This window comes from Cricetulus griseus, chromosome 4, assembly GCF_003668045.3.
Source record: "Cricetulus griseus strain 17A/GY chromosome 4, alternate assembly CriGri-PICRH-1.0, whole genome shotgun sequence".
NCBI lineage: Eukaryota > Metazoa > Chordata > Mammalia > Rodentia > Cricetidae > Cricetulus > Cricetulus griseus.
The window spans coordinates 194,561,211-194,573,650 of NC_048597.1; the positions used below are offsets into that span (position 1 = coordinate 194,561,211).

Consider the following 12,440-nt stretch of genomic DNA (forward strand, 5'->3'; position numbering starts at 1 on the left):
AGGAGAATGTGACCTTGTTGGAGGAAGTGTGTCACTGGCAGCAAGCTTAAGGTTTTAAAAATGTCCCACCATCCCCTGTGCCTGTTTTAGGAGATAAATATATGACCTCTTAGATATTCCTGCTGCCATGCCCAGCATGGCTCTAGAGATGGACCTTATTGGAGTGGGAAAGGGACAAACATAGACACATACACATAAAAAAACCTGGGATTGGGTGGACTGTACTCTCTGATGGAGAGACTTCAACATCCAGGAAGCTCAGGTGTGTATATCATACATTCAAATAGGGAGGTGAGCTTAGTGCAAAGAGCCGAACAAAGAGGTAGGGGGTTTATGTCATACAACTGAATTGAGGGGGCAGGTTTCGCTAATCTCAGTGGGAGCAGTCTCTGTAGGAAAAAAATAGTTTTCAGGCCATAAATATCAAGGGGGAAAGGGGAGAGACCTATGGTAGAAATTTTCTGTGTATACCATCAACATCTGTACACAGGCCAGAGAAAGGCTTTGCCATTGCTGAGTCGCACCCCAGGGGGAAGGCTTTGCTGTTTTCCTATGGGTCTGAAGCTAGGTTGGGGTCCTTGACATTGTGGGCTCCTGTCTACAACACACATTCACTCAGAGCTTCACATGCTCCCCATACCATGCCTGTGCTCCACCATCATGGACTCTATCCCTCTAAAACTGTGAGCCCAATTGAATGCTTTCTTTTATAAGTTTCCATGTTCATGGTGTTTTAGCATAGCGATAGAAAATAAACTAAGATACTTACCTGGCAGGGTGTCATGATCATGGAGGTGGTTTCCCCAGGCTAGGCTTATCGATTGAGTTCCAGATGTGTTGAACTCTGTGTTTTTCCCAAATTCAAGAAAATTGACTGCATAATTTGTGATAGTTGGGGGACTGAGTTCAAGCTCCCCACCTCCAGCCAAAATAAAAAGTCAAGAAAGGGATAAAAGAAAAGCAACTAAGATAGTTAGTATTGTAAGAAATCTGTGGAGGCATTTAGACAGACCAACTTAGGCTACAGGAACAAAGCTCCTTGAAATCTCAATGGTTAGAAAGAGAACAGGTGTATTTCCTTTTCCTGCTTATTTCTGATATGGATAAGCAGAGGAGGATGCTCTGCTCCTCATCTGTTCACTGCCTCTAGCCACACTGCAACCCAAGATTTACTGTGATGTGAGCAGTAAAGACAAGGTGGGAAGATATGTTTACTCTGAAAGTCCCTGCCTGAGTTGTGAATGACATTTCTCATTTTTCATGAACTAAGGTAATCATATGAGAAACTCAAGGGGTATGATACAAACAAACAAGTGGCATGGAAGTGCAGTCTTACTGCATTGCATGTCTCAGAAAAATTTGGCTTTGGTTGATGGTGTTAAAGACCAACGTTGTGGCTCCATGGTCGAGGCTTCCTGAAAACAGAGAACAGCTTAGTTGGATAGTCTGCTTGACTCTGAACAAAAAGCAAGGCTCTGAGGTAACAGGATACCAGTTTGATCAGTTCCACACTGCTGTCTTGCTTCCCAAAAACAGAACTTGAAGTAAGGCTCTTCTTGGAATTTCTTCTTTTCTTTATGTGGTGCTCTGTTACAGTGTGACAATTTTTAGAATTCTCCACCTGTGGATTGAGACCCCTTTGCCAAAACTCTATCTCCAAAAAAATGTATATTACAATTCATTAGAGTAGCAAAATTGCAGTTATGAAGTAGCAAGGAAATTAATTTTATGGTTGGGGTTCAGAACACCATGAGGGTAGCAGTACTAGGAAGGATGAGGACCACTGCTCTAGAGAAACGAGTTTATATGTCATATTTAAGAGTCTGCTTCACAGGCCATCAGATCCACCTTCCTTTCTTTTATTTGGAAGGTAGTTTGGGGATCAGAAATGAGTGCACAGGATGTCATAGAGGCAGCTTTGTGAGCACAAGAAAGGAAAGAACAGCCACCCAAACACAGAGAATTCAAGAAGCAGGGCCCCACTAAGTCTGAAGCACAGAACATGACTGAAGAGACTGAACATGACTCTCGAGACAAAACCTCAACATGAGTTATCTCCCTCACAACAAGGGTGTTCCTGGGCTATTGTTCTCTCTAATTGCAATTAGTCACACTTGCCCCCCCCCCTTTGGTGGCCTGACAGAAGCATTGGCCACACACCGCCAAGGCCTGGTAATTCATTGATCTGGAAGGCATTGTTACTCATGTGTGATCCACTTTCCTCTTGAAAATTGCACTTTGTGTTTAGGGAAGCTGTGGGAATTTTAGGCTTAAAGCTTTTTTTGGTAAATGGGCTGAAGCACAGTAAGTCTGGTAAATAGCAGAAGTCAGGACTACAGACCTCATGACCTCTAATCTTCCACAGAGACCTGGATGGAGCTGAGTGTTATTTGCAAGTCTGGATGCTATAACTAACTTTCCAGATGGGTTCTCAGAAGGTGAAGCCCGGAGACCCTTGGAATATGTGTGTAGATTTGTGAGACCACACAGAAGCAGTAGCCCCACCCTGCAGTTTCAGGCCAGGTCCTCCAGTGTTGACTCAGAGCATCCCATGCTTTTAGGGATATTTGCAGTCCATCTTCAGTCTGTCCCTGGATTGTGCTTCTTTATCTGTGCCCCAGGTATATATCCTTGACTCTCTATTATGATTTGAGCTTCCAAGTCTTACTCATACATGCCTTTTAATTTCAACAAATCATTCTGATTTTAGTTGTCCTGCAGAATTGAGCGTGGGGGAGGGTCTCAATTTGTATATCATTTCTAATCATGCCTGTTGGGAAGGGCCCATCCATCCATTCATCCATCCATCTATCCACCCATCTTCTGTCTGTCTATATAAGTTTTCATCCACCTATTTCTTCTTGCATTTGCTTCATGCGCATATAAACATGTTGCTTTTTAACATTATGAGCATACATTGTGTTCCTATTCTCTCATGAATAAAGGACTTCAAGACCAGGATTGTTTGTGTGGGAGGTGGGAGGGGAAGTACATGGATGCAAAAGTACTTTTATGGATTTCAGTTGTAAGCTAAGGTTATCTCATCTGCTGAAAGAGATACCATTGTCTCTCATCCTTTGGGGAGTTCATGGTCACCCCCAAGAGTGCTATAAATTCTTGGAGTCTTACAACTTTATAATCATAGTTATTCACTTTCTTTTTTTCTCCATTTTAAAATTTAAATTAGAAACAAGATTGTTTTACCATGCCAATCCCAGTTCCCTCTCCCTCCCCACCTTCCCTGACACCCACTAACACCCTGCATATCACATACCCTTTCTGCTCCCCAGGGAGGGTGAAGTCTTCCATGGGGGGTCTTCAGAGTCTGTCATATCCTTTGGGATAGGGCCTAGGCTCTCCCCCATGTGCGGAGGCTCAGGGAGTATCCCTCTATGTGGAATGAGCTCCCAAAGTCCATTCCTATGCTAGGGATAAGTACTGATCTACTACAAGAGGCCCCATAGATTTCTGAGGCCTTGTCAATGACACCCATGTTCATGGGGTCTGGATTAGTCCCATAGCTGGTTTCCCAGCTATCAGTCTGGGGACGAAGACAGATCCTCCTTGTTTAGGTCAGCTGTTTCTGTGGGTTTCACCAGCTTGATCTTGACCCCTTTGCTCATCACTCCTCCTTCTCTGCAACTGGATTCCAATTCAGTTCAGTGTTTAGCTGTGGGTGTCTGCTTCTACTTCCATCAGCTGCTGGATGAAGGCTCTAGGATGGCATATAAGTTAGTCATCAATCTCATTATCAGGGGAGGGCATTTAAAGTAGCCTCTCCACTGTTGCTTAGATGGTTAGTTGGTTAGATGGTTAGAAATCCTTGTAGATTTCTGGACATTTCCCTAGTGCCTGATTTCTCTTTAAACCTATAATGGCTCCCTCTATTATGGTATCTGTTTTTCTCTCCTATATTCTTCCCTCTACACAACCTTCCTGCTCCCTTATGTCCTCCTCACCCCTCCTCATCTCCCCTTCCTATTCTCTTAGCTCCCTCTCCTCTCCCCCCATGCTCTCAATTTGCTCAGAGATCTTGTCCCTTTCCTGTTTTCTGGGGGACCATGTATGTCTCTCTTAGAGTCCTCCTTGTATCCTAGCTTCTCTGGTGGTGTGGAGTGTTGACTGGTAATCCTTTGCTCTATGTCTAAAATCCTTATATGAGTGAGTACATACCATATTTGTCTTTTTGTGACTGGGTTACCTTGATCAGAATATTTTCTTCTAGTTCCATCCATTTTTCCTGCAAATTTCAAGATTCCATTGTTTTTTTATTTCACTGAGTAGTACTCCATTGTGTAAATGTACCACATTTTCTCTATCCATTCTTCAGTTGAGGGGCATCTAGGTTGCTTCCAGATTCTTGCTATTACAAATAATGCTGTGATGAACATCGTTGAACAGATGTCCTTGTTATATGAATGTGCTTCTTTTGGGTATGTGCCTAAGAGTGGAATTGCTGGATCTTGTGGTAGACTGATTCCCATTTACCAGAGGAATCACCATACTGATATGAGTTGGCACTCCAACCAGCAGTGGAGGAGTGTTCCCCTTCTCCACATCCTCTCCAGCACAAACTGTCATTGTTGTTTTTGATTTTAGCCATTCTGACAGGAGTAAGATGGTATCTCAGAGTTGTTTTGATTTGCATTTCCCTGATGGCTAAGGATGTTGAACACTTTCTTATGTGTCTTATGTGTCTTTCAGCCATTTTAGATTCCTGTATTTGGAATTCTCTATTTAGTTCTGTACCCCACTTTTTAATTGGATTATTTGGTGTTTTGGAGACTAGCTTCTTGAGTTCTTTGTAAATTTTGGAGATCAGCCCTCTGTGGGATGTGGGGTTGGTGAATATTTTTTCCCAGTCTGTGGGCTGCCGTTTTTGTCTTGCTGACTGTGTCCTTTTCCTTATAGAAGCTTCTCAGTTTCAGGAGGTCCCATTTATTAATTGCCGATCTCAGTGTCTGTGCTACACAGGTGTAATATTCAGGAAGCGGTCTCCTGTACCAATTTGTTCAAGGGTACTTCCCACTTTCTCTTCTAAGACGTTCAGTGTGGCTGGATTTATGTTGTGGTCTTTCATCCATTTGGACTTAAGTTTTGTGCATGGTGATAGACATGGATCTATCTGCAGTCTTCTACATGCCAGCATCCAGTTATGTCATCACCATTTGTTGAAGATGCTTTCTTTATTTCATTGTATATCTTTAGCTTCTTTGTAAAAAATCAGTTGTTTGTAGGTATGTGAGTTAATATCAGGCTCTACAATTGGATTCCATTGGTCTACTGTCTATTTTTGTGCCAGTACCAAGCTGTTTTCAGGACTATAGATCTATAATAGAGCTTGAAGTCAGGGGCGGTGATGCCTCCAGAAGTTCCTTTATTGTACAGGGTTGTTTTGGCTATCCTGGGTCTTTTGTTTCTCCAAATAAAGTTGAGTATTGTTCTTTCAAGGTCTGAGAAGAATTGTGCTGAAATTTTGATGGGGATTGCATTGAATCTGTAGATTGTTTTTTGCAAAATTGCCAATTTTACTATATTGATCCTACCTATCCAAGAGCATGGGAGAGCTTTCTATTTTCTGTTATCTTCTATAATTTCTTTCTTTAAAGATTCAAAGTTCTTGCTATACAGTTCTTTCACTTGTTTGGTTAGTGTTACCCCAAGATATTTTATGTTATTTGTGGCTATTGTAAAAGGTGACTTTTCTCTGATTTCTTTCTCCACCAATGTGTCATTGGTATATAGTAGGGCTACTGATTTTTTTGAGTTAATCTTGTATCCTGCCACTTTGCTGAAGGTGTTTATCAGCTGTAGGAGCTCTCTGGTAGAGTTTTTGGGTCACTAATGTAAACTATCATATCATCTGCAAACGGTGAAAGTTTGACTTCTTCCTTTCCAATTTGTATCTGCTTGATCTCCTTTTGTTGTCTTATTGCTCTAGCTAGCATTTCAAGTACAATATTGAAGAGATATGGAGAGAGTGAACAGGCTTGTTTTGTTACTGATTTTAGAGGAATCACGTTGGATTTCTCTCCACTTAGTTTGATGTTGGCTGTTGGTTTAATGTATATAGTTTTTTTATTATGTTCAGATATGTTCCTGTTATCCTTGATCTCGCCAGGACCTTCATCATGAAGGGGTGTTGGATTTTGTCAAAGGCTTTTTCAGCATCTAGTGAGATGACCATGTGTTTTTTCTTCTTCAAATTACATTGATAGATTTTTGTATGTTGAACCATCCCTGCAACCTGGGGATGAAACCTACTTGATCATGGTGGATGATTTTTCTGATATGTTCTTGGACTTGGTTGGCCAGTATTTTATTGAGTATTTTGGAGGGATATTGGCCTGTAGTTCTCTTTCTTAGTTGTGTCTTTGTGTGGCTTTGGTACCAAGGTAATTGTAGACTTGTAAAAAGAGTTTGGCAATGAACTTTCTGCTTCTATTGTGTGGAACAATTTGAGGAGTATTGGTATTAGCTCTTCTTTGAATTTCTGGTAGAATTCTGCACTGAAGCCATCTGGCCCTGGGCTTTTTTTGGTTGGGAGACTTTTGATGACTGCTTCTATTTCCTTATGGGTTATAGGTCTGTTTAAGTAGCTTATCTGTTCTTGATTCAATTTTGGTATCTGTCCAGAAAATTGTCCATTTTCTTTAAATTTTCCAATTTTGTGGAGTACAGGTTTTCAAAGTATGACCTGATTATTCTCTGGTGTCTGTTGTTATGTCCCCCTTTTCATTTCTGATTTTGTTAATTTGCATGCTCTCTCTCTCCCTTTTGGTTAGTTTGGATAAAGGTTTGTCTATGTTGTTGATTTTCTCAAAGAACCACCTCTTTGTTTCATTGATTCTTTGAATTGTTTTCTTTGTTTTTACTTTATTGATTTCTGCCCTCAGTTTGATTATTTCCTGGTGTCTACTCCTCTGGGGTAAATTTGCTTCCATTTGTTCTAGAGCTTTCAGTTGTAATGCCAACTCTGGTGTGACTGTTCTCTAGTTTCTTCATGTGAACACTTAGAGCTATGAACTTTCCTACTAGTACTGCTTTCAAAGTGTCCCATAAGTTTGGGTATGTTGTGTCCTCATTTTCAGTGAATTCTAAGAAGTCTTTAATTTCTTTCTTTATTTTTTCATTGACCCAGGAATGGTGCAGTTCAATTTCCATGGGTTGGTAGGTTTTCTGCATTTTGTGTTGTTCTTGAGTTCTTACTTTAAAGCATGGTGGTCTGATAAGACACAGGGGGTTATTTCATTTTTTTTTTTTTTACCTGTTGAGGTTTGCTATGTTGCCGAGTATGTGGTCTATTTTAGAGAATGTTCCATGTGGTGCTGAAAAGAAGGTATATTCTTCTGTGGTTGGATGGAATGTTCTATAGATATCTGTTAATCCCAGGTCATAACTTCTGTTAGTTCCTTTGTCTCTTTGTTAAGTTTCTATCTTGTGGTCCTGTCCAGTGGTGAGAGTGGTGTGTTGAAGTCTCCCACTATAACTGTGTGAGGTCTTATTTATGATTTGAGTTTTAATTATGTTTATTTTATGAACATTGATGCCTTTGTATTTGGGGCATAGATGTTTAGAATTGAGACTTTTTCCTGATGGATTTTTCCTGTGATGAATATGAAATGACCTTCTTCATCTCTTTTGATTGATTTTAGTTAGAAGTCTAATTTGTTAGATAGTAGGATAGCTATCCCAGCTTGTTTTTTGGGTCCATTTGATTGGAATATCTTATCCCATCCCTTTACTCTGTGGTACTGTCTGTCTTTGAAGTTGAGGCGTGTTTCTTCTATGCAGCAGAAGGATGGATTCTCTTCATATTCATTCTGTTAGCCTGTGTCTTTTTATAGGTGACTTAAGACTATTAATATCAAGGGAAATTAAGGACCATTGAGTGCTTATTCTTGTTTGTTTTTGATTTGTTGTTGGAAAGCTTTTGTTTTTGGACCTCCTCGGTTGTGTACTACCTCACCCACCCCCCTTTCCTGGCCTCCACTTTCATAACTGTAGTAGACTGCTGTTAGGTGATTGTCATTCACTCATTTGTCAATATCTCTAATACAATGGACTAAAGCATACATAACATTCTATTCCCTTATTACCCACCAGAAAAGAGAGAACCACAAACAAACAAACAAAACCCACAAACAAACAAAAAACGTGTACATGGTACTGTATGAAGATACTTTGGCAGTTCATTGTTCCATAAATGCTACATCCCACATTTCCTAATGAACAGTAAGACAGTGGCACTTTGAACACTTGTTTAAAATGTATATACTCTTGGGAGTGGAGGGATGACTCAGTCAGCAAATTGCTCATTATGCAAATTTTAGGACCTATATTCAATCCACAGCACCAGTGTAAAAGGCCAGATATTGTAGCATGTATATTTAATCCAAGTGTTGGGGAGGCAGAGACAGGTGGATTCCTGGGTTTTTCTCGACAACCAGCCTAGACTAATCTATGAGTCCAGGCTCCAGTGAAGGTCCTCATACCAAAAGATAAGGTAGACAGCTCTTGACACATACACATAAATACAAATAAATAAGATGCAAGTTCTTTTTGAATTTGAATCTGTGAAGATTCTTTTTAAAGATTTGTTTTTACTTGTGTGTATGTGTCTGTATGAGTATATGCCATGTGTGTGTGCATTCAGAGAGACTGGAAGAAGGTGTTGAATCTCCTGGAGCTGGAGTTACAGGTGGCTGTGATCTGCTTGATGTGGGTTCTGGGAAACAAATTTGGGTTCTCTGGGAGACCGGTTAGCACTCTTACCTGTTGAGCCACCTCTCTCCAGCCCTTGTGAAGATTATTTGATTCTTGATGCATTCTTAGCAGATTTTATGCTTAAAAGTATGAAAGATGTAGTGTACATACGTTCATTTCCTATTTGTTTTTAGAAAAGAAAGGATTCTTCCTTTCTTGGGACAGCTATGTCTTCTGTCACAATCTACCTGCTTTCTTGTGGGGCAAAGGATGAGTTTGTTATGCTATGGCGGCAGACATACACTTTCCCATTTGGTTTCTATGTTTTCCACAACAAATTACTCTGTTGTTTTGGGGGATAACTCAGCTAGACTTATTTACTACATGCTGATTCATGGACCAACCACACATACTATAAACCTATTTCCCACACTCCTTGACTTCAATAGTGAGTAAACAAGAAGCAAATAGATGAATCTGGTAGCATGTTAAGCCATAAGACGAAATGAGCCACCAAGGGATCCCAGCTGAAATGTGACTTCAATGAGAAATATGGAATATCACTGTGCTAGTGTGAGTTTGGAACATCTGAATGGGAACTCTGATAGTCAGCCACCAATGTGGGACTGCAGACTTGTGCATTTTGGAGGTCAGAGATAGAACCTCTGGATCATGAGAATTTAATCCTTGACACAAGTGGAAGGAATCCTAACCACTTATCTGACACTGCTGGGTGACTCTTGAATGGCAGCAGACTTTAAGTCCTATGTAAATCCTGCCCCTGCTCAGAGCTGGGACTCTGGCACACTGTCAGGCAAAATTGGCACCCTCTCCGTTATGTCTGCATGGTGACTCACTGAGTATACAGAACACATTTTCCCCCCTCTGTCTGCCAGCTATAGCTACTGGCTCACTCATTCTTTCTTTGGAACAACTCAGCTAATGCAGTCACTTAAATTGATGTCTAATTGTGTAAAGTTCTGCAGAAGACTATAAAACTCTAGTTACCATTGGCTGAAGGCTGGGACCTGTCACAGTTACCAGGGCAACTAAACATTGCTACCTACTCTGTCTCCTTCTGCTATTTGTGGCCCATTTCTGACTCTACAAACTGTGAAGATTCGGAAGTGCTAGCATTCAGGAAATCAAAGGCCAGCGCTTCCCCTCTCATCTTGTCTTAAGATGAGAAACAAATATCTTGCACATCTTGGAATGTGGGCAGTTCCTTCTCCTCTCTGCTATTCTTAGCATTTATGAGTAGTTTGAAAAGCATTGCATTTAGCTCATACATGGACACTGGTTTTAGGTAAGTTGATTCCCTTTCCAGATGACGAACTGTCTTTTTAAAGAGCAAAGATGCAGTCTTCACCCTCTTTCTGGTTTTCCCCGGAGCTAGTGTAGGTTCAGTTATTGGCACTTGGCAGGGCTTGCTGAAAGAATGAATGGGGCATGCTCCCATGGAAAAGCCAACTGTGTTGAAGGAAGCGCTGATTTGCCAGTCGTGTTAATTTGTTCCACACACTTTTACAACATCAAAGAAAGCTTCTCTTATTCTTGGATGGGAACGATGTTATAATAAGTCCCTCTGCAGTAACCTAATTTCACATCATGGGCTGAGCAAATAGCCAGAATGAAGTTTTGAAGAAAAAGCATTTGTGGGCACCTGGCATTGAACAGAAGCTGAGTATTTCATGTAAATTTAAGCATGCTTGTGAATGTCTTCATTTGACAGTTACTTTTTAGTGGACAGAAAAGGATCAAGATTCCTATGGAGACAGCAGTATAATGCCATGTAAGATAGTATGACCTGTGCCGTTCAAGGTAGGATGCTTGATGAGTGAACTGGAAGTATATTTTTTAACCCTTTTAAACTTTGGGTGTTTCATATATCAAAAATTTGTGGTAGAAAGTCCATTTTTGGTTGTAGTTACTAATAAACAAGGTCAACTGGTACATCATAATCAATAAATGACATCTACTGTTATTGATAGTGTTTGGTTAAATGTGGCAATGAAGGTGAACAAATTGCTCATGCCTTTGTGTTCATTTGTTCCCATATCCAGAAGTCTCAAGTAGTTCACTGGGAGAGAAAAGCAGAAAGCCACTAAACTCTCATTAAAAAAAAAAAAAACTGAGCTAAAAATTCATCTTAGTCAGTGTTCTATTGCTTTGAAGTGACACCAAGGCCATGGCAATTCTTATAAATGAAACCATTTAACTGGGGCTTGTTTACAGATTCAGAGGTTTAGTCCATTGTTAGCCTGGTGGGCACTCAGGCAGACATGGTGCTAGAGAAGCATCTCAGAGTTCTACCTCTGGATCCTCAGGCAGTAGGAAGAGTGAGACACACACACACACACCCAGAGAGAGAGAGAGAGAGAGAGAGAGAGAGAGAGAGAGAGAGAGAGAGAGAGAGAGAGAAAGAGAGAGAGAAAGAAAGAGAAAGAGAGATCTGGGCCTGGCTTGGGTTTCTGAACCCTCAAAGCCCCCCTCAACCCCCAGTTACAAACTTCCTCCAACAGGACCACACATACCTCAACAAGGCCACATCTCCTAATTCTAGACAGTCTCACCCCCTCCCATGACCGAGGATTCAAATATATGAGCCTATGTGGGGGCATTCCATTTCAAAGTACCACAATTAGTGTCACTAATTGTTGGAGAAATGCAAGTAAAAAATGATAGCTTGTTATTATCTCATACCTTCCAGGATGAGTAGCACCAAGAAGAGCAAACAATGGAGTGTGAGTGAAGTGCAATGCAGGTGCACCATTGCTAGGAATACCAGCTGCTGTGGAAGGCAGCACAGTGATTTCTCAAAAAAGGAAAAGCGAAATTTCCATGTGATCAAGCAGCCTCAACTGGAAGGGTTTCCAGTAGATACGAGCACTTATGTTCTTTCAGCACTATTTCACCGCAGCCACAATGTGAAAACACTGAGAATGCCTGCCAGTTATGGATGGACACAAGAAAATGTGGCCTAGAAGTAAGCTGCAGTATTATTCAGACTTACAAAAGGGATTCTTAAATTTGTAGCAGAGTGGATGGACTCTGAGAATATGGTGCCAGTCACCAAGACACTAATACTTCATAGTTTCACTTGGGTTAGTATGACAGTCTAATTCATGGATTTGGAGCATCAGATGGTGTCTGTAAGGGGCTAAGGAGAATAGAGCTTTCCAATTCAATGGGTAAAAGTGGAGAAAGGCAAGCCTTGAGGTCCACTATGCAGCAATCGCTTGCCATAAATGTTGTGTGCTTAAAAACAAGGCGGCAGACATCAAAGTAGATAAAGTAGATAATTTATTCCAACAATAACTTTATTACTGTAAACTAAATAAATTCAACTAAGTATACATTATAACTTAAGGGATTTTGGACCATTGACAATACTTGTGTGGAAAGATGGCAAAATGGGGGTTTGTGGAGACAGAATTATGGCATCACATTTATTTTCAAATATGTAACTAATATTCTTAATTCTTTTGCAAAGGCCGAAGTGCAAGCTTATGTAACTTCATGGAATTCCTTGATGAGTTGAGTGACTCCAATTAATTGTGACAACTTGGATCCATAAGACATTTCCTATGCCATCCCAAATAGATAAAGATCATCTACTGTCAGTAGAACTGGAATGCAAGATGAAAAAAAATTGGCAGGAGACACATTTTCCTATGTGCTCCCATTTTTTTGTTTTTGAGGACAGATTCATATTGAATTAGAGGGAATAATGC

At 40.6% G+C, this 12,440-nt stretch overlaps 1 non-coding gene across 1 annotated transcript; it reads left to right on the plus strand.

The window, feature by feature from the left end:
• Positions 1-761: 761 nt before the first annotated feature.
• Positions 762-919, plus strand: LOC113835228. The gene has a single exon (XR_003484606.1). It is a non-coding gene; the product is annotated as a U1 spliceosomal RNA (small nuclear RNA).
• The last annotated feature ends 11,521 nt before the right edge of the window (positions 920-12,440 follow it).